General features: G+C 45.1%; 1 protein-coding gene across 2 annotated transcripts in view; it reads left to right on the top strand.

Moving 5' to 3' along the window:
• Positions 1-287: 287 nt before the first annotated feature.
• RFFL (ring finger and FYVE like domain containing E3 ubiquitin protein ligase) overlaps positions 288-16,310 on the top strand; it is a 72,129-nt gene continuing 56,106 nt past the window's right edge. Inside the window, exon 1 of one of the 2 annotated variants that reach the window (XM_059717398.1) lies at positions 288-397. The gene's annotated coding sequence lies outside the window, so the exon portion shown is untranslated. Of the gene's footprint in view, positions 398-599; positions 930-16,310 lie in introns of those variants that run through there. The other variant, XM_014595956.3, reaches the window with a different exon arrangement.

The following is a 16,310-nucleotide window of genomic DNA, read 5'->3' as shown; positions in this document are numbered from 1 at the left end:
GAGGTGACAAACTGCGGAAAACGACCCCAGCTGCAGGAACCGCCAGCCGTGGGCAGTGCCACTGCAGGCAGGGGCCGCAGCCAGCGCGGGGGCTCCCAGGCGGAGGCCGGAGAGCCAGGCAGGCCAAAGGCTTGGGGACCACCCCGGCACTGATGGGGGCTGCGCTGCCTCCTCCGCCCTCCGGGGGCGCTGCAGGGGCGGGGCGGAAGCCGCTCTACACCGCCCCCCCCACTCCGCCTGCCTCCGCTCTGGCCCCGCGTCTCGGTGGCCGCCGCCCGCCCCTGGGCAGTTGCCATAGCGCCGCCGCCGCGCGGGCGGAGGAGGCCGGGACCCGCGCACCCCGCCCGGGGCCGGGGCGGGCCGGGCCACGCCACGCCACGCCACGCCACGCCACCAGGTGAGGGAGCCGGGGGTGCAGTGCCCAGCCCGCCGGGCCGTCCTTGGCGGCGGCCGGGCCGGGGGGACGGCGGCTTTGGGGCAGGGCCGAGGACGGTCCCTGTGTTGCGGGGCAGGAACGGCTGGCCCGGTGCGATACCCGGGGCCTCGGCCCTGGCCGGCGGTGCCGGGTGTCCCGGTCGCGGCCGGCCGCGGGACACCAGTCCGGGGCTGTTCGGCTCCCCCGGTGCGGGGCCGCCTCCGACCTGCCTGTGGGCACATAGGACGCCGCTGCGCTGAGGGAGGGGATCCGCCTGCGGGGCCGCCCCCCGCTTCCTTGCGCTGGCGCCTGCCAAGTCCAGGGTCCGTGTCCGGGGATCATCTTTCTGCTGTTGGCAGAGCAGGGGTCTTTCTTCTTCTTCCAGTAACCCCATGGACTGCAGATCCACGGGGCGTCGAGGGAAATGCTGGTGGTTTTATTTAACGCTTTCTCCGTGTTGCGTTTTCATGAGCGCTGTCGTCTTTTCTTCGAAAACTAACCCGATTGAGCTTGTGTAAGTCTTAGTGTAAAAATAATATGGATGAACCACGTGTATGTTAAAAGTTATTCCTGTTTTGTTGCTTTTACGTTCTAGGTCCTCACGTCTCCACTTAGGCAAACTCTCGTGCTCCTGTAACTTGTGCTGTGCTGGCCACCTTGGTGTGGGGAGGGGTTTTGTGCTTACAGCCGGGACTGCCCTTGAATAAACGTAAGGGTCCAAATGGAACCGTTGGGTCCAGTGAAACAAAATGGTCCGTCTAGATCAGTGTCTTGTTTCTCAGGAAAGCAAATGCTGGCTGGCTGCTTCAGGTGTGTGAAGCTATCAAACTATAAAGCAATGCGGTTTCAAAGTGCACTTAGTTGTTAGTAGTAATTAGGCTTTAACTGAAAGCATAGAGCACTTTCAGTGTGATTCATGACTGTACATAAGGGGTTAACTGCTTGGGCCATCGTTAATTCCTGAAATGGAATTAACAATGAACTGAACTTGAATCCAGATTTCCTCTGGGGGTTCCTTCTTTTGAGCAGAAGGTACTAATATCTTCTTTTCCTATGCTTATAAATATGAAAATTAATTAAGATGAAAAAGAAGGCAAAGACATCTTTAAATTGTACCGTGGACTTGTTGACATGCTAGGTTTAATCTCTTCTTCCCCATCCCAGACTAGCTGGCCTGCTCTTTATTGTTTCTGGCTTTAAATACATACTTCTTAATTTCAGTATTTGAGAAAGACACTTTTTATTTGTACTTGTGTAGCCTTGTAACTTCATCCAGCAGTTTCTTGGTTTCATTTACATGTTGTAATCTAGATCAGTGGCTTTCAATCTTTTTTCATTTGCGGGCATGTAAAAAAAATTGAAGGTGCAGACCCTTTTGAATTGTAAGCGTGGGTATTTACATACTTTTGATTGATCATAGTAATCTTTTGTAGACCCCTTAGACAGTCTGCAGACCCCCACAGGTTGAAAATCACTGACCTAGATTATAAATTCCTTGTGGCAGGTACCGGCTTTTCAATAAGTGCTTCTGCAGTGTCTGTATATTTTAGAAGGAATAGTAAACTTCATGCATCAGCTAGTGGGCCAACCTCTAATTATTTGAAAATGAGACCTCTTGGGGAGCTTGTAGATTTTCTTACGCCTGTCTGCTGAGGGGTTTTCATAGCTGCCTCTGACAGACTTGTTGGAGAGAGGCTTCTGGACCAGATGGACATTGGGTCTGATCTGGTGGGGCAATAGCTGTGCTCTTGTGTTTGCTTATGGCAATAGCATGTCACACTGATCAGTGGTTAATGGCTTTACCAGAATACAGAAGAAGGCCCATGCCCTTATGCCTGCTTTGGGCATGGTGCAATTATTTCTGAACTGGGTTTGAAATATACCCAGTATAGCAAAGAAGTTTGGGGGAGTGCCTTTGTAAGGCATATAACCAAGCAAGAAGAAGAATGCAGGGCTTGATCCAAAACCCAGAAGCTGATGGGAGTCTTTCCATTGAATTCCCAGGGCTCTGGACCAAGCCTGTGGGTGAATGGAAAGTACAAAGGTTGGAGAAGGAAGGCAAGAATGGTTTGGGATATAAATTAAACCAGCGTTTTAACATGTAGAGGCTACAAGTATGTGGTTTCTGTTCAATTCAAACACAATAACTTGTGAACTGTTGTTTCATGTGGCTTAGGTATAGGAGTGACAGGGCTTTGAAGCGTCATTTAGCAGCATTGTTTGGTTGAACCATGGTCAGGACTTGGCTTCAGGCCATCAGGTGGCTTTTTACTTTCCCTTTTGAGGCCTCTTGCTGGTACTAATCAGAGAGGATGTAGCCAGGGAGTAGTGAAAGAGGGTTGACTGGCAGAAGGGAAGAGAGCTTGGTACATGTCTCTGGATATGTGTACAGTGCAGTCCACACTGTGACTGCAGTGTTGTTTAGAGTAAACAACCTGATATAGCTTTTAATTAGATAGCTTGAGTATTTGTAGCTGCCTAGCTGCATCACCATGAAGCATGGAGCTCACATACTGCATGGAGCTCGTTACCAGAGTATTACTCATCCAAGAATTTAGGAATTGCCGACACAGCAGTATAATCATGGCAGTTAAAAATTCAAACAGTAGCCGTGTTAGTTATTTTAAAGGTACATATCTACCCTGCCATCTGACTGACTTCGGACTTCCAGGGCTAACTACCTCTCTCAGCTATTTTAAAGCCAGTTTTAGTATGCCTACATGACAGCAATGACTGCAGTATAGACCTATGCTCAGACATTCCCAGACCAATGACATGCTTTACTGTCAGGTTCTAGCTAATTTGACAGAAACACTCCTGTCAACACTTTCCCATCTCTGCTCTTAGACAATATGCCTCTGTGCATCCCCATAACAGTTTTCTCCAGTCTTCTGTTAAGGAATAGTTTCAGAGGCTTTTTTGACATTGCAGGTAAATAAATACTTTCATCTTCCACTATCCATCATCCAAAGAGCCATAGGCACTTCACAGTGCAAGTGTTATCTCTGTTTCCCAGAAGGGGAAAACTGCAGAGCTAGAGAGATGCCAATCAAACATTGAGTTAATTGCAAAGTTAGAAATAGAATGTTTATCTTCTTTTTAGGATTTCTCTTCTAAAGGTCAGGCAGCATAGCCTCTCAGAATCAGTGTGTTCATTCTGTTTTTAGGGAATTTTGTGAGGTTATGGAGGTATCCTTAAAGGACCAGGGTATAACACTGTTATATGAATCATTTATATATACCCCTAGCCTGGCTTTAGAGACTGGTTCATTTTTTCCAAATCTGAGAGCTGAATTTACTCTCCCTTCCCCTTTCCTACCCTTATAATTCCTGGAAAACTTTCTTGATTTGTGTTTTTTGTTTTTGTTTGCATGGACTTGCACATTAATGACCTTCCAGTCTTTAGAAACAGTTGCTACTTTTTGAGACGCATCTTTTTCAGTATCTCCAATATCTTTGAATGCTTGGTAAGTACTACACTTGAGATTCTTTGTTTGCTCCAGAGTACTAACTTCTTTTGCGATAAAGCTATGCTCTGACTTCCTATACCCAATAACCTTGGAATAGACATTTCAATATCACTCTCCAATAAAAAATTAAAATATAAATTTAACATCAGAACTTCATTTTCCCCTTCTATTCCTCATGTTTTGAAATCTTCAGGTGTTTTGCTTGAGAGAATATTTTTAAATAGTCAGCATAGTGATTTTTTTCATTTTATCCTTTAATCTGCTGTCAGTTTTAATATCCACTTGTTTAAAATTTAATTTATCTCTTACAAGAATCAAAGCTAATCTTTTATAGTAACCAGTATTATAGATGGACAGAATAGGAGCTCCTTTGGGTGTTGCCTGAAGATTAAGGACTTGTCCAGGCATACAGGTTGCTGTAGTATATAGTATATATAACTACACCCAGGAGATATCGAACCAGTTATGAACAGAATTGCATTGGTTTGGCTTTCCCTGACAACTAGACTAATGCCAGAGTGCTCTCCTACAGAGCTACAACAGTTTAATTAGGCTGGTGCTAAACCACACCTTTAGTTAGATTCGTACAACTTGTGTATTGATCCTATCTTCCTCCTTTGTCAATGTCAAAACAACTTGCCCTGAAAACAGTGGCTTCTGGCTTGGTAAGTAGCTTTCATGTGTGAAACCCTGATGTCTCCTTCACTCATTTGCATTTGGGGTAGTTAAAATCACCCTCGGGTAATATTTATTCGTGAGCAGTTATTTATAGTGCTTCTGTTTACATTTTATGATGACATTTTCTGCAGGCTTGCATCATGCATTCAGGGGGTTTTTACACAATCATGTCTGTATTCCTTTGGAACATTTTCTTCTTCAGCTAGCAGTGGCATTCTTGGGATGGGAGGGGTCACTGGTAGCAAGTTAGAGGAACTACATTGCACAGCACATACTGATATATCACAGCTGGACTACAACTGCAACTGGTAACCCTGCTAGAGTCCCTGCTAGGAGTCCTTTCTAAGTAGAGCTGAATTGGTTAGATCCTTTGTCCTTAGAGCTATTTTGAATGAGCTGCTTTTATTGATTCAATGGAGTAGATTGCCAACAGGTAACTGTCTTTGTAGCTTTTAACACAAATGGGCCTATTTTTTATGTTCGGTACATTATATTAAAGAAAGAGAACTAGGTTTTATTTCTGTTTAACAACATTATTCTTCAGGTTTGAATGCTGGAAATTCCTCCCATATATGCCAAGCATTCTGGGCTAGCTGCAGAAGCGAGTGAAATGTCAAGCTTGATGGATTGGTAGAGTTGTTTTTTGGTGGGTAAACAATAATGAAACTGTTAGACGTTTGCAAAGAAACACTGCTGCCTGTGTGCAGACTTTGCATTGGAGAAAGTTTCAATTGTTCCAAAGCAGGGCTGTTTCTAAAATGCAGCTTCTGTGGCTAGTTGCACAGCTGTCTAAATTGGTCGCTGTCTTCAGGCCATTACACAAGCATTACAAAATACTTTTGAAAACTATTTATTTTTCTGATTCCAAGTAAAGCTGTCTTGCCATCCCTTCCCATTATACGATCAAAAACCTAAAAACTGAGAGAGCTGACACTTTATGATATTCTGAATTCAGAGAATGTTGGAATTGGGAACTCTAGCTTCTTCGTACTGGAGGCTTATGCTCTCAGTGGCTGTACCTTGTGGTTTTTAGAGAAATTGAGGAACTTGTCAGTTGTTGCATGTGATCACTTGCTGCCTTATAAGGTCAGTCAACTTCTGGTCTGTGTTGCTGTTTCATATCCTTTCTATGCACAGGACTCTCCATTAGATTTCTTGGTGGCAGAGCATGTTTGGTATAGAGGCTCTTTTTATACAGAAAAGAATTGCAAGGCAGTTAAACAAAAAGCACCTAATTTAAATGTTTGCTTGCTTTACTCTTTTTGTAGTAACGTATGCCATAGTTTTCTTCCTGACAAGAAAGACTTCATTGGAAAGCCAGTATATTATGCCATCAGTGTATCATAATGGAAGGTAGTAGTCACTAAATCAGCATTGTGACTTCATTTTGGGAAATAAAGTAAGAAATAGCTGAAAAAAATAAAAATATATTCTTTAAATTTCCAGTAGCATTGTGGCAAGTTGTCCTAACAAGATATTAAGTATTTATAAAAATTCCTATTCATGAATTCAAAATACAGAAAAAAATGTGTATTTATATATATTTTGCAAATAATGCACTTGGGGTTAAAATTGTGGGTTTTTTAAAATGGCAGAACTGGCTTTTAATTACCACTAATGATGTCTGTGGGTTTAGGTTGTAGCCGTGTAGGTTGTGAGCCGTGCAACCTCACCGCACTGCTATCCCCTCTCCTCAGGGACAACCGCAGCACCTTGCCTCTGTCTGAGGGGTGTTGCCGCGCTAGCCTACGGCCGCGCTCGCTATGCCCGTCTTGGGCTTCTCAATAGTCCAATATGGCGCTCCCGCTCTTCAGGGCTCGCCGTGCCCACCTTGGGCTTCTCGATAGTCCCCCCCCCTTTCTCGGGGACTCATTGGGCCCACGCTGGGCTCCTCTAAAGTGCGCTCCCCCTTCCTGGGGCTTGCCACGTCTACGCTAGGGCTTCCTAGCAGTGCCCCCTTCTGGGGCTCGTCATGCCCACACTGGGGCCTCACAAAGCTGCCCCTCTCCGGGGCTGAGGTCTACGTACCCTGCACACAACCCGGGGTCTCTGTTCCCCGCCCACAACCCACTGGTTGTGCTCCTCGCCGCCAGTTGCGCCTTCACTGGCACGCAAGCTGCGCCTTCACTGGCGCTGGGGTCCCCATACCACTGGGGTTCCCCCTTAGAGTACTGTGCCCTCAGGCGCTGGGGCCCCCACACTCCCGTGGGGCCCTTTATGAGGACACTGCGCCCTCTTGGCGCTAGGGCACCCCACACCCTCTGGGGTCCCTATGAGGACTCCTCCAACCCCTACAGCCTCACCCAAACCTCCGGTGTAATAACAGAGCCGAACATAACCACAAGCCTCCTGGCTATAACTTAAACACATGCCCTCTGGCTATAACAACATTGCTCCATATGACAGTGGTACTTGCTACTAGGCTCCTCTCCACATCCTCACTCCCAGAGCTCCTGGCTGCTGGCAGAGACCTGCCAGCCTGGCCTCAGCCCTGGGCTTTATAAGGGCCGGGCCCTGCCTCCTGCAGGCAGCTGGCTCTCCTTAGCTGCCCCGGCAACCCGCAGCTGTGCCCATTACCCTGGCAACCCTCAGCTGGGCTCGTTATGATCTGCCAGGGCTTTCTCTCTGTCTCCCTGGCAGTTTCTCCTCTGTAGGAGCAGGCACCGAGGTGCCCTGCGACAGTGTCCTATCAATCAATCATTCTGTGAAGATGTACGGGGCTTGGTTAAACCCATGTATACTTAGTAAGAGGTTCCTGTTGAAGTGTAAAACTGCTTTTTCTTATGTTAGTGATGTGTGTGTGTGTGTGTGTGTATATATATGTGAATTCACTAATTCACACACATACCACCAACCTACACATACACACAGGTGAGTTCCTAAGTTGGGTGTTGTGATGTGTATGTATGCATGTGCTTGGTGTACTTGGGATACCTGGGGAAAGGTTAAGGTAAGAAAGTAGAAGTGTAGGGAGTTAAAGTTACTGGAAATGAAAGTCACTGGGACCGGGATTAGAATCGGTAGACTAGAGGGGCCTGGACTGAAGAACTGAGGCTCTGGGGTAACTTTAGGTTAATTGATCTTAATTGATTAAAAGACAATGCCCAAAGCCTGGAGAACAGGGAAGCATGCCAGCACGGAGGCTGGGTCTGGAGCCAGAGCTACGGGGAAGCTGAAAAGGTAGATGGGAAGAGGGAAAAATGGGACTAAGGGAAAGTGTGGGTGTTAAAGAGGGGCTCTGGGTGTGGGGGGCCAGAGGATGGCTCCGGGGCAGCTAGAGAAGTAGTAGGTGCTGGAAGCTGGAGCAAGACTCAGGAGCTGGGAAGCTGGGGGGGGTGAGCCTGAAAACAGAGTGACGGACAGCAGAAAATCACAGAAAAAGCAGCAGGAGAGAGTGAAAGGTGGCAGGGGCAGCAGGAAAGCAGAGAAAGGCAGTAGGAGCATGAGAAGCAGGGGTACAGCAGAAAATCACAGGAAAAGCGGCAGAAGAGACTGAGAGGCAGCAGGGACAGTGGGAAAGCAGAGAAAGGCAGCAGAAAGTCACAGGGAAAAGGCAGTAGGAATTGAGAGGAGATTGGGAAACTAGTGGAGAGGGGTGTGGGCTGGAATTGAGAGAGAGAGAATGAGGCTGGAATTTAAGATAAGGGACTGGGATTCAGTAAAACATGACCCAACTCGGGGTTGCAAATGACTGGTTTTATTGAACAGGGGAGATGGTGACACAATGCCAAATTGGTTCTTGTGCACCCACCCACACAGCCCCACACACACACAATGGCAGCAAGGGTTAAAGAGGCTTGGTGCAGGGACTGAAGTCCAGGAGGAGAGAGAGTCCAAATTGTAGGAGGAGATATGCAGGTAATGTCTACCTATCCAGGTTGGAAGGGGTCCTTGTCCAGTAGGTGTTGTCCAGAGGGGGGTCGCAGGCAGGGCCTCTGGGTGGATAGGTGGCATGGCATGGTGCTGGTCCAGATGGAAATGGCATTCCCACTGGGTCCATCTTCACTGCCCCTTTTTATAGGGGCAGACCTTGTGTGACCCTAGTGACAGGAGGCATGCCCAGGCAAGGGTCAGACCCTGGTGTACTGAGCATGTGTGCTTCATGCAGGGATGTGCAGTTTTGGGTGTCTGTAATGGTGGGGTACACCAGTTGCTGGTTCTGCAGGGTCTTCTGCTGGTCTTGTCTCTATTCCTGGGTGAGGTCCGTGGTTCCTGGGTGAATCAGTGCGAGGTGATGGCCCAGTCATTACAGGCCGTTCAGTAGAGGCCTGCTACCATTGTATTTCAATCATTCCCAATCACTGTCATTCATCGGGGAACCAATTTACATGGGAGGGGTACGTGACTCATACAGTTGCAACATGGGATGCCCAGGTAGATGACAGAAGATGGAGACTTGACATATAAAATGGAAACTTGATGAGACTTTGGTTCACTTACAAACACAGGCCTAAACCATACACTATCCATATGAAACATAAAAATCAGTACGAAAATGATGATAATACAATATACAACAGTAAAAATCAATACAAACCTAATAATAATACAATATACAACAGTGGATATCCAAGCCCAAAAACTTGCTACCAAAATAAAAATCTTTAAAGTTGATCCTACATCTTGGCATACTTATACTTATCTATAGGGAAAAGAGAGGGAGAGAAAAAGTCAGAAATGATTGGGGAAGGGGAGAGAATGCATTTTAAAATAAATAATAAAAAAACAACCTGGGGGTTTTGCTACATTTGTATTTTCCCATCCATTTACTGATGAGCATTTTAAAATTAAAAGATAAAAATTGTCCTATTATTGAAATACAACTTGCAGAGTGGTTTGGAGGCTTTTACTTAAACTGAGAATATTATTCTAAAGATGGCCTATAAAAGGTCTTAGAAATAAATGGAGTTTTGCTACCTTTTAGCTTCTACATACTATATAAAGGAGGCCTGAAAATCTTTCTTTATTTTTCTGTTTTTTTAAACTGTAAATTGTCAGGAACTTCCAGTCTGGGGCTCAGTCTGTTGCTGGAGAATTTCTTGCGGGGAAGAGATGGTGGTTTAGATGTTGGTTGTGAGCTCTGAAAGAACAGAGGTACCAAAACTTTAACAAAAGAGATTTCTTCCAAATGCTTGACATCCTGGCTTTGAATAGGTATTAACAAAACAGAGCAATTTCAGAATTTTATAGGTATGTCAGCGTCTTAAAAAAAAATGCAGTACCATTATGAATTTATTGTGGCACCTGCAATGACCTGGATGTGTGTAAGCATGAGAAGGCCTGGGACCTGTCCAAATAGGTCTTATATTGATGGGGACTTGGCACAAATTAGTCCCACACCCTCCACAATTGCCATTCTAATTCCCTTCCCCTGCACGATCAGCTGCTCTGTTTTCTGCCCCCCACCCTGTGCTTCTTGCCTGTTCTGCTGCTCTGCTTTCTGCTCCCTGCCCTATCTTCCACTGTGGTGCATGTCCCCTCCCTGCTTTGCCATGGACCACACAGGCACTTGTGGAATCTGAGCCACAGATTGGCCACTCCTGTTCTAGAGTTTGCTACTTGTGAGCTCAACTGGTTTCCCTAGGTGTTGCCACATTTTAGATTTCACCAGTCTTCTAATCAGTTTAGTAGAGGTCTCATATTTCTCTAGCCTCTAAGTTTTAGAAAGCTTTTTTTCCTGTTCATCATAGTAAGAAAAAATAGGCAACAAGACAACACATCTCAGTATACAGAGAGGAGGATAGAGATGGCTACCTACATCTTTCATATAGGAAGGTGCAATATGGAATTTTTTTGTCTTTATTGGTATTGTTTATCCCCATGGTGTTCATTGCTGTAAATATGATTTAAGGAAAAAGTTAACAGCTGATGCCAGTGGATAAGCTAATTATTATACTTAAGCTCATCCCTTGCATTCTAGATGCTATATTAATATTTTGATAGAAAGCTAGATAGATAAATAGTACTATATACTTGCAAATTGCTTTTTAGAAACTGATTCTTAATTCCACCCCCTCATCCCTGCCCCCCTCTCCCTCCTTACCTCCCATGCTACCTGTATTTTATAGCCAAGGAAATGGCAGCCTGGAGAACTGACTTTCCATTGATGCAGAAGAATTGGTGACAGAACTAGAAACTGAAACCAATCCTGAGTCTGTTCACTGCCATGAGTCAGACCGTATTCTTTTCTGGTAACTGAATTTAAAGCAACTGTCTGTCTTACAAAATTTGCAGAATTTCAAGCTCTACAGATGGGTATACTTATTCTGATGGTTGCCAAAACAAGTCCTTACTTACGTTGTCAAAAATAGATGCATGGGTTTGGTGTGAATATTCACTTCTATGAAAGTGAGCATTTCTTAGTTGCACTTCTTGGGCTTTGTCACATGTTCACTTAGAATGTTGTGATGTATTGCTATGTGTTAGTATAGTATCACACATTTACCTTCAACAGTTGCAAATCGTTGGGCTATAGTGACCTATTAAAGTTAGGGCATGTTAAGGAGATAATCTGTGTCTGAAAGGGAGCAGCTTTTGCAACTCTAAGGAGGCACTTATTTAACTGCTTAAAAATATAGCTGCTTGTGTTTCAACTACACTTAGCAATAAGTTGAACATTTGGTGCTACCCTTTGACTTCTGTTTTTTTCAACTTCATAGTTCTACTCCAGGGGTTGGCAACCCCCGAGCATGGCACACGAGGCCATTTTGCCTGGCACGCCACGGCCAGCCCTGGCTCTGGGTAGCTGCTGCCAGCAACAGAGCCTGGGCTGCTCCCAGCAGGGCTTGCAGCATCCCAGCTGCCTGCTGGGAGCAGCCTGGGCTCCCGGCTGGCAGCAGCTACCCAGAGCCAGGGCTGGCTGCAGCCAGGAGGCTGCAAACAGCTGCGCCGGGCTCCGGAGCCCTGGCATCAGCTCTATACCTGTGCATGCAGGTACTCCTCAGAGTGGGCGGTGGGGGAGGGGCCTGGGGCAGCGCAACCCTGGTCTCTTCCCCCGCTTCCACCACAGAGCTGGTGACCGGACTCCGGAGCCCGGCGCAGCTGTTCGTAGCCAGCCTGGGCTCTGGGCAGCTGCAGCAAGCAACGGGCAGGCTGCAAACAGTTCTGCCAGGCTTCACAGCTCTGGCATCAGCTCCATGCTGGTGGCGACTGGGTGCGCACCTCAGGGTGGGATGCGCTGCTCTGCTGTCCGCTGTGAGGTGCGCGTGCAGTTGCTGCCAGCATGGAGCTGATGCAGGAGCTGTGAAGCCCAATGAAGCTGTTTGCAGCCTGCTTGCTGCAGCTGCCCAGAGCCCAGGCTGGGGGGTAGGGGCTTTGGGGAGCACAGGGCAGCAGGGTTGGGGAGCGGAGGCCTCTGGTGGGGGGCAGGGGACACAAGTAGGGCATCCTGCCATGTACCCCCTGCCCTTATTTTGTTTTTCTGGCATGCTGGCACTCCGGCACCTTCCAAGGTAGGCATTGTGGTTTTTTTTGGCACTCCAACCAAAAAACGTTGCATACCCCTGTTCTGCTCGTTTGCTGTCGAAAGGTCACTGGCTAAAGGGGCAAGAAAAGGGGCAACATAACATAATTCTTTGGCAGAAAGAACTTGTCTCTCATTTTTGTGCTCAGATGCGAGATAATACCATTTGTAAACCACAATAGAGTGTTTCTTGATCCCTGGTGTGAAACTATTGAGCACAGAAAAACATCTTCAGAGAATACGTAATCTCTCAGAACTCTTGTATTCTTCTGTAGTTTGTATCAGATGGAATAGGCAGAATTTTTTCTTTGCAGGTCATTTGAACACTCACTTCAGATTTTATTATTAATATTGATATTTACTTCCTTTTGCCTCTGCTCACTTAAGGACCTTACTGAATAAGCCAGGGAGATATGGCTGGAGTATAGCCTCTCATTCCCATTTCTTGGATTACCCAGATGGATGAATTCAAATTTGGGTTGCATTTTCTTTTTCATTTTACTGAAAACCATCTACAGATAAACTATAAGTGAACATGCACTTTTTTCATTTAAATAGAAACCACCTGTCAAAGTTGAGCAATATGTGCTCTACCATAAAAGAAAAATCTGGTGGGGACTTCCAGTGGAAATGACTCTAGTGTCTTCGTCTGTGGTAATGTATACCGTATACATTGAATAGCTAATATCACATGTTTTTCTCAAAGGAGGGACCTTCTTCCTCACCCCTCCCACTAATTTTGAATTATGAGGAAGAAACTACTAGCAAGATCAGCCAATCATCATGACCTTTTATTATGCTGAAATCTTTAACAGTTCAAAATTATCCATTTGAGATGCCAGTTAAAATGATGCGGCTCTCCTTTCTGCAGTATGTGGTTGTAGAAGATGTTTAGCTTGTATCTTTTATTTCTTCAGCAAACAAGCAGGAGGGAAATAGTTTTATGCTGTTTTTTCTTTTTTGCATCACACACTTATTTTAGCATGATTAAATGTTGAACTTGTCAGAAGGCTCTAGGCATCATTCTGTTGTAGGGAGAGACTGCTTGGGATGTGAAGGTGTCTCTTCACAGACTCTTATCTGACCTACTGGTTTAGGATACGGCATCCTTAGCCAGCTCCTGGCACATGTGGCTATCAGGAGCAGTGAGCAAGTAAGCAAGCCCTTGAGGCCAGGCCAGGTCCAGAATAGTCTGGGAATGAAGAGCTGTCCTGTGTAACACTGAGGTGTGTGAATGGCTTCATTTATCTCAACGGTGTGTAATCTAGAAAACCTACATATGTCTGAAAACAATATTAGTGTTTGTTCAGCAGTTTATTCCTTGCTTTTTTAGTACATGAAACGATCAGCTTTGTTGAAACTGAGGTAGTATTAGTGATTAGAGAATGCACACACTTGCCAAAGCTGAAAAATCTGTCCTCTGGACAGAAATTAAGGCCTTTGCAGAAAAACACACAAATAAGATGCTACAGTTTTGAGAGAGAAGAATTTTTTGACACCTCCATTTGAAGAAATATTTCCACAACCAAAAGGAATCCATTTTCAATTCATCCGGTGACAACATCGATTAAAAAAAATCAGTGCCAAAAAATCCCCAAAAACCTCAGATTGGACACCTAACAGTGGACGAAATTTAAACCTTGATTGCTACATTCTCTGCTTCAGAGAAAGAATGAACAATTAAATACTCAACAGCAAACACCACTATAACAACCTATCCCTCTCAGAAAGAAGGGCCACAGAATCTATAAGATTCAACCACCAAAATAGTAATGAAACCAGCATATAAAGGAGGAGCTATAGTTATCCTCAACCATGAGGACTACGTAAAAGAAGCCAACAGACAACTCTCTGACACTATCTACTGTAAAAAACTAGAGGAAGATCCTACTCCCCTTTTCTCACAACTCAAAACCACCGTCACATCATTTCCATCAGAACTACAAGAAAAACTTCAGACCCTGATCCCTCCACTACCCAATCCAGGGACTTTTTACCTGCTCTCTAAAATCCACAAACAGGGAAACCCTGGCAGATGTATCATTTCTAACCATGGAACCTAACGAAAGAAATATCAGGTTTTATCTAATCCATCTTAAAACCGCTCGTCACCCAAAGACCGAGTTTCACCTGAGACACAACTGACTTCCTGCGAAAACTCAAAAACATAGACCACCTTCCCAGCACTACCCTCCTAGCCACCATGGATGTCACTAGCTTATACACCAAAATCCCACACCAAGATGGCATCTAAGCCCACTTCGTATATCTACAAGAAGAAGATTACAGCTCTGAGTACCTCAGGATATCACTGAACTCATATACTACATCCCCACAGGCAACAACTTCAGTTTCAATAACCAATGCTTCCTCCAGACCATGGGCACAGCTATGGGCACCAAAATGGCCCCTCAATATGTTAGCCTTTTTATGGCCCACCTAGAAGAAGATTTCCTCAAAGACTGCACCAGCAAACCCTTACTATTCCTGAGATACATAGATGACATCATCTGGACCAAAACCCTGCAGTCTCTGATTTTCACCAAAAATTGAACAATCATCATCCCTCTATCAGACTATTGCTTGAATACTCTAACACCAGCATTTCCTTTTTGGACACCATGATCAATATCCAAGATGGTTCAAGACGGTAAAATTCGAAATAAACCCATGGACCAACATACATATCTACACAGAACCAGCAATTGCCTTAAACACACCAAGAAAGCTGTAATTTACAGCTAAGCTCTCTGATACCACCAAATTTGTAGCGAGGAGAATACCTGTGATCACCACCTCACAAATCTGAAAAGGGCCTTCAGCCAACAAGGACACTCCTCCAGAGAGAGAGATCACACTTTTGAAAGTGTCACCTCCTGGATACCATGTGAAGATTTGCTGCAGTACAAAAAGAAAATCCCCACAAATCGCACACCATTAGTTATGAGATATCATCCTTCCCTGGAACCTACATGGAATATCCTCAAACAGTTGCAACCCATAATAGAAGAAGACCCCATTCTTAAAGAGATCTTTCCAGAACCACCCATCATAGCCTTTAAACAAGCACCAAACCTTGCTAACCTCATCACCAGAAGCAAACTCCCTATGACCCAAACCACACCCAATGGATCCAGACCATGCTAGGACAAGAAATGCAAAACCTGCTAACACATCTCCACCATCCCCACAATAACTATACCCCACAACAGAACTAGAACCATTTCTGGATCTTACACTTGCACCTCCAGAAATGTTATACATCTCATCCAGTGCACCAAATGCCCTGATGAAAAATATGTAGGAGAAACCAAGCAACAACAACGCACCAGAATGAACGTGCACCAAAAATCTATCAAAGACAAGAATACCCAACTACCTGTGGGGGCACACTTCTCACAAGTAAATCACTCCCTCTCCTCTCTCTCAGCTCTAATCCTCAAAGAGAACTTACAAAACACCTTTTGTGGATGAGCCTACAAACTTCACTTCATAAATCTACTGGATACAAAAAAATCATGGACTCAATATAGATATTGGATTTATGACACATTGCAATCTGCCTTACATCTGATTCACCAGGTACCTGCCTGACCTGACCTCTTACATTCTTCTTTTCTTATTTTTTCTCCCCTCCCTTCCCCTACTTTTCTGCCCTTTGGTCTCCCAGATTTCCAGCTATTTCCTTTTTCATTGTTAGCCTCTTTTTTACCTTGTATTATTACCACTCTAGTGTTTCCCTTTGGTCTTGTTATCCTCTGCCTTCTTCTCCCTCCCTCCCCCCCTTTCCTGCTTTACCTTTTGTTTTTCTAATTGCTACCTGTTTTTATTTTCACCAACATCCTGTCACACTTTTAGGTTCTCTGACTCCTGTTTTCCTGATCACCCACTATTTCCTTTTTCACAGACTGCATCTTTTCTACCTTGTATTCTGTCACTGTAGTCTCCCCCTTTTGGGTTTTTTTGCTTGCTATCTTCCCCCTCCCTTACCTTGTTTACCTTTTGTCTTTCTAATTTCTACCTATTTACATTTTCACTGACATCCTGTCACACTTCTAGCTTCTCTCTTTCCTTGGAGTCTCAGACCAGCAGAGACCCCCTATGCTGAAGAAGGGTGACTGCGCCTGAAAGCTTGTTAGAAAAAAGTTCTTAACTACTGAGTTGGTTTAATAAAAGATATTACATCTACTCAAAGATATCGCATCTACCTTTCCTGCCAGTGATTAGAGAAGACATTTTATAGCACAAACTTCACCCTTCCTGGAAGCTGTCAGCACATCAAATA

The sequence above is a fragment of the Alligator mississippiensis genome, chromosome 14 (genome assembly GCF_030867095.1).
Source record: "Alligator mississippiensis isolate rAllMis1 chromosome 14, rAllMis1, whole genome shotgun sequence".
Taxonomy (NCBI): Eukaryota; Metazoa; Chordata; order Crocodylia; family Alligatoridae; genus Alligator; species Alligator mississippiensis.
The sequence above is the reverse complement of the archived record's forward strand: the minus strand, read 5'-3'. Positions and strand labels throughout refer to the sequence as shown.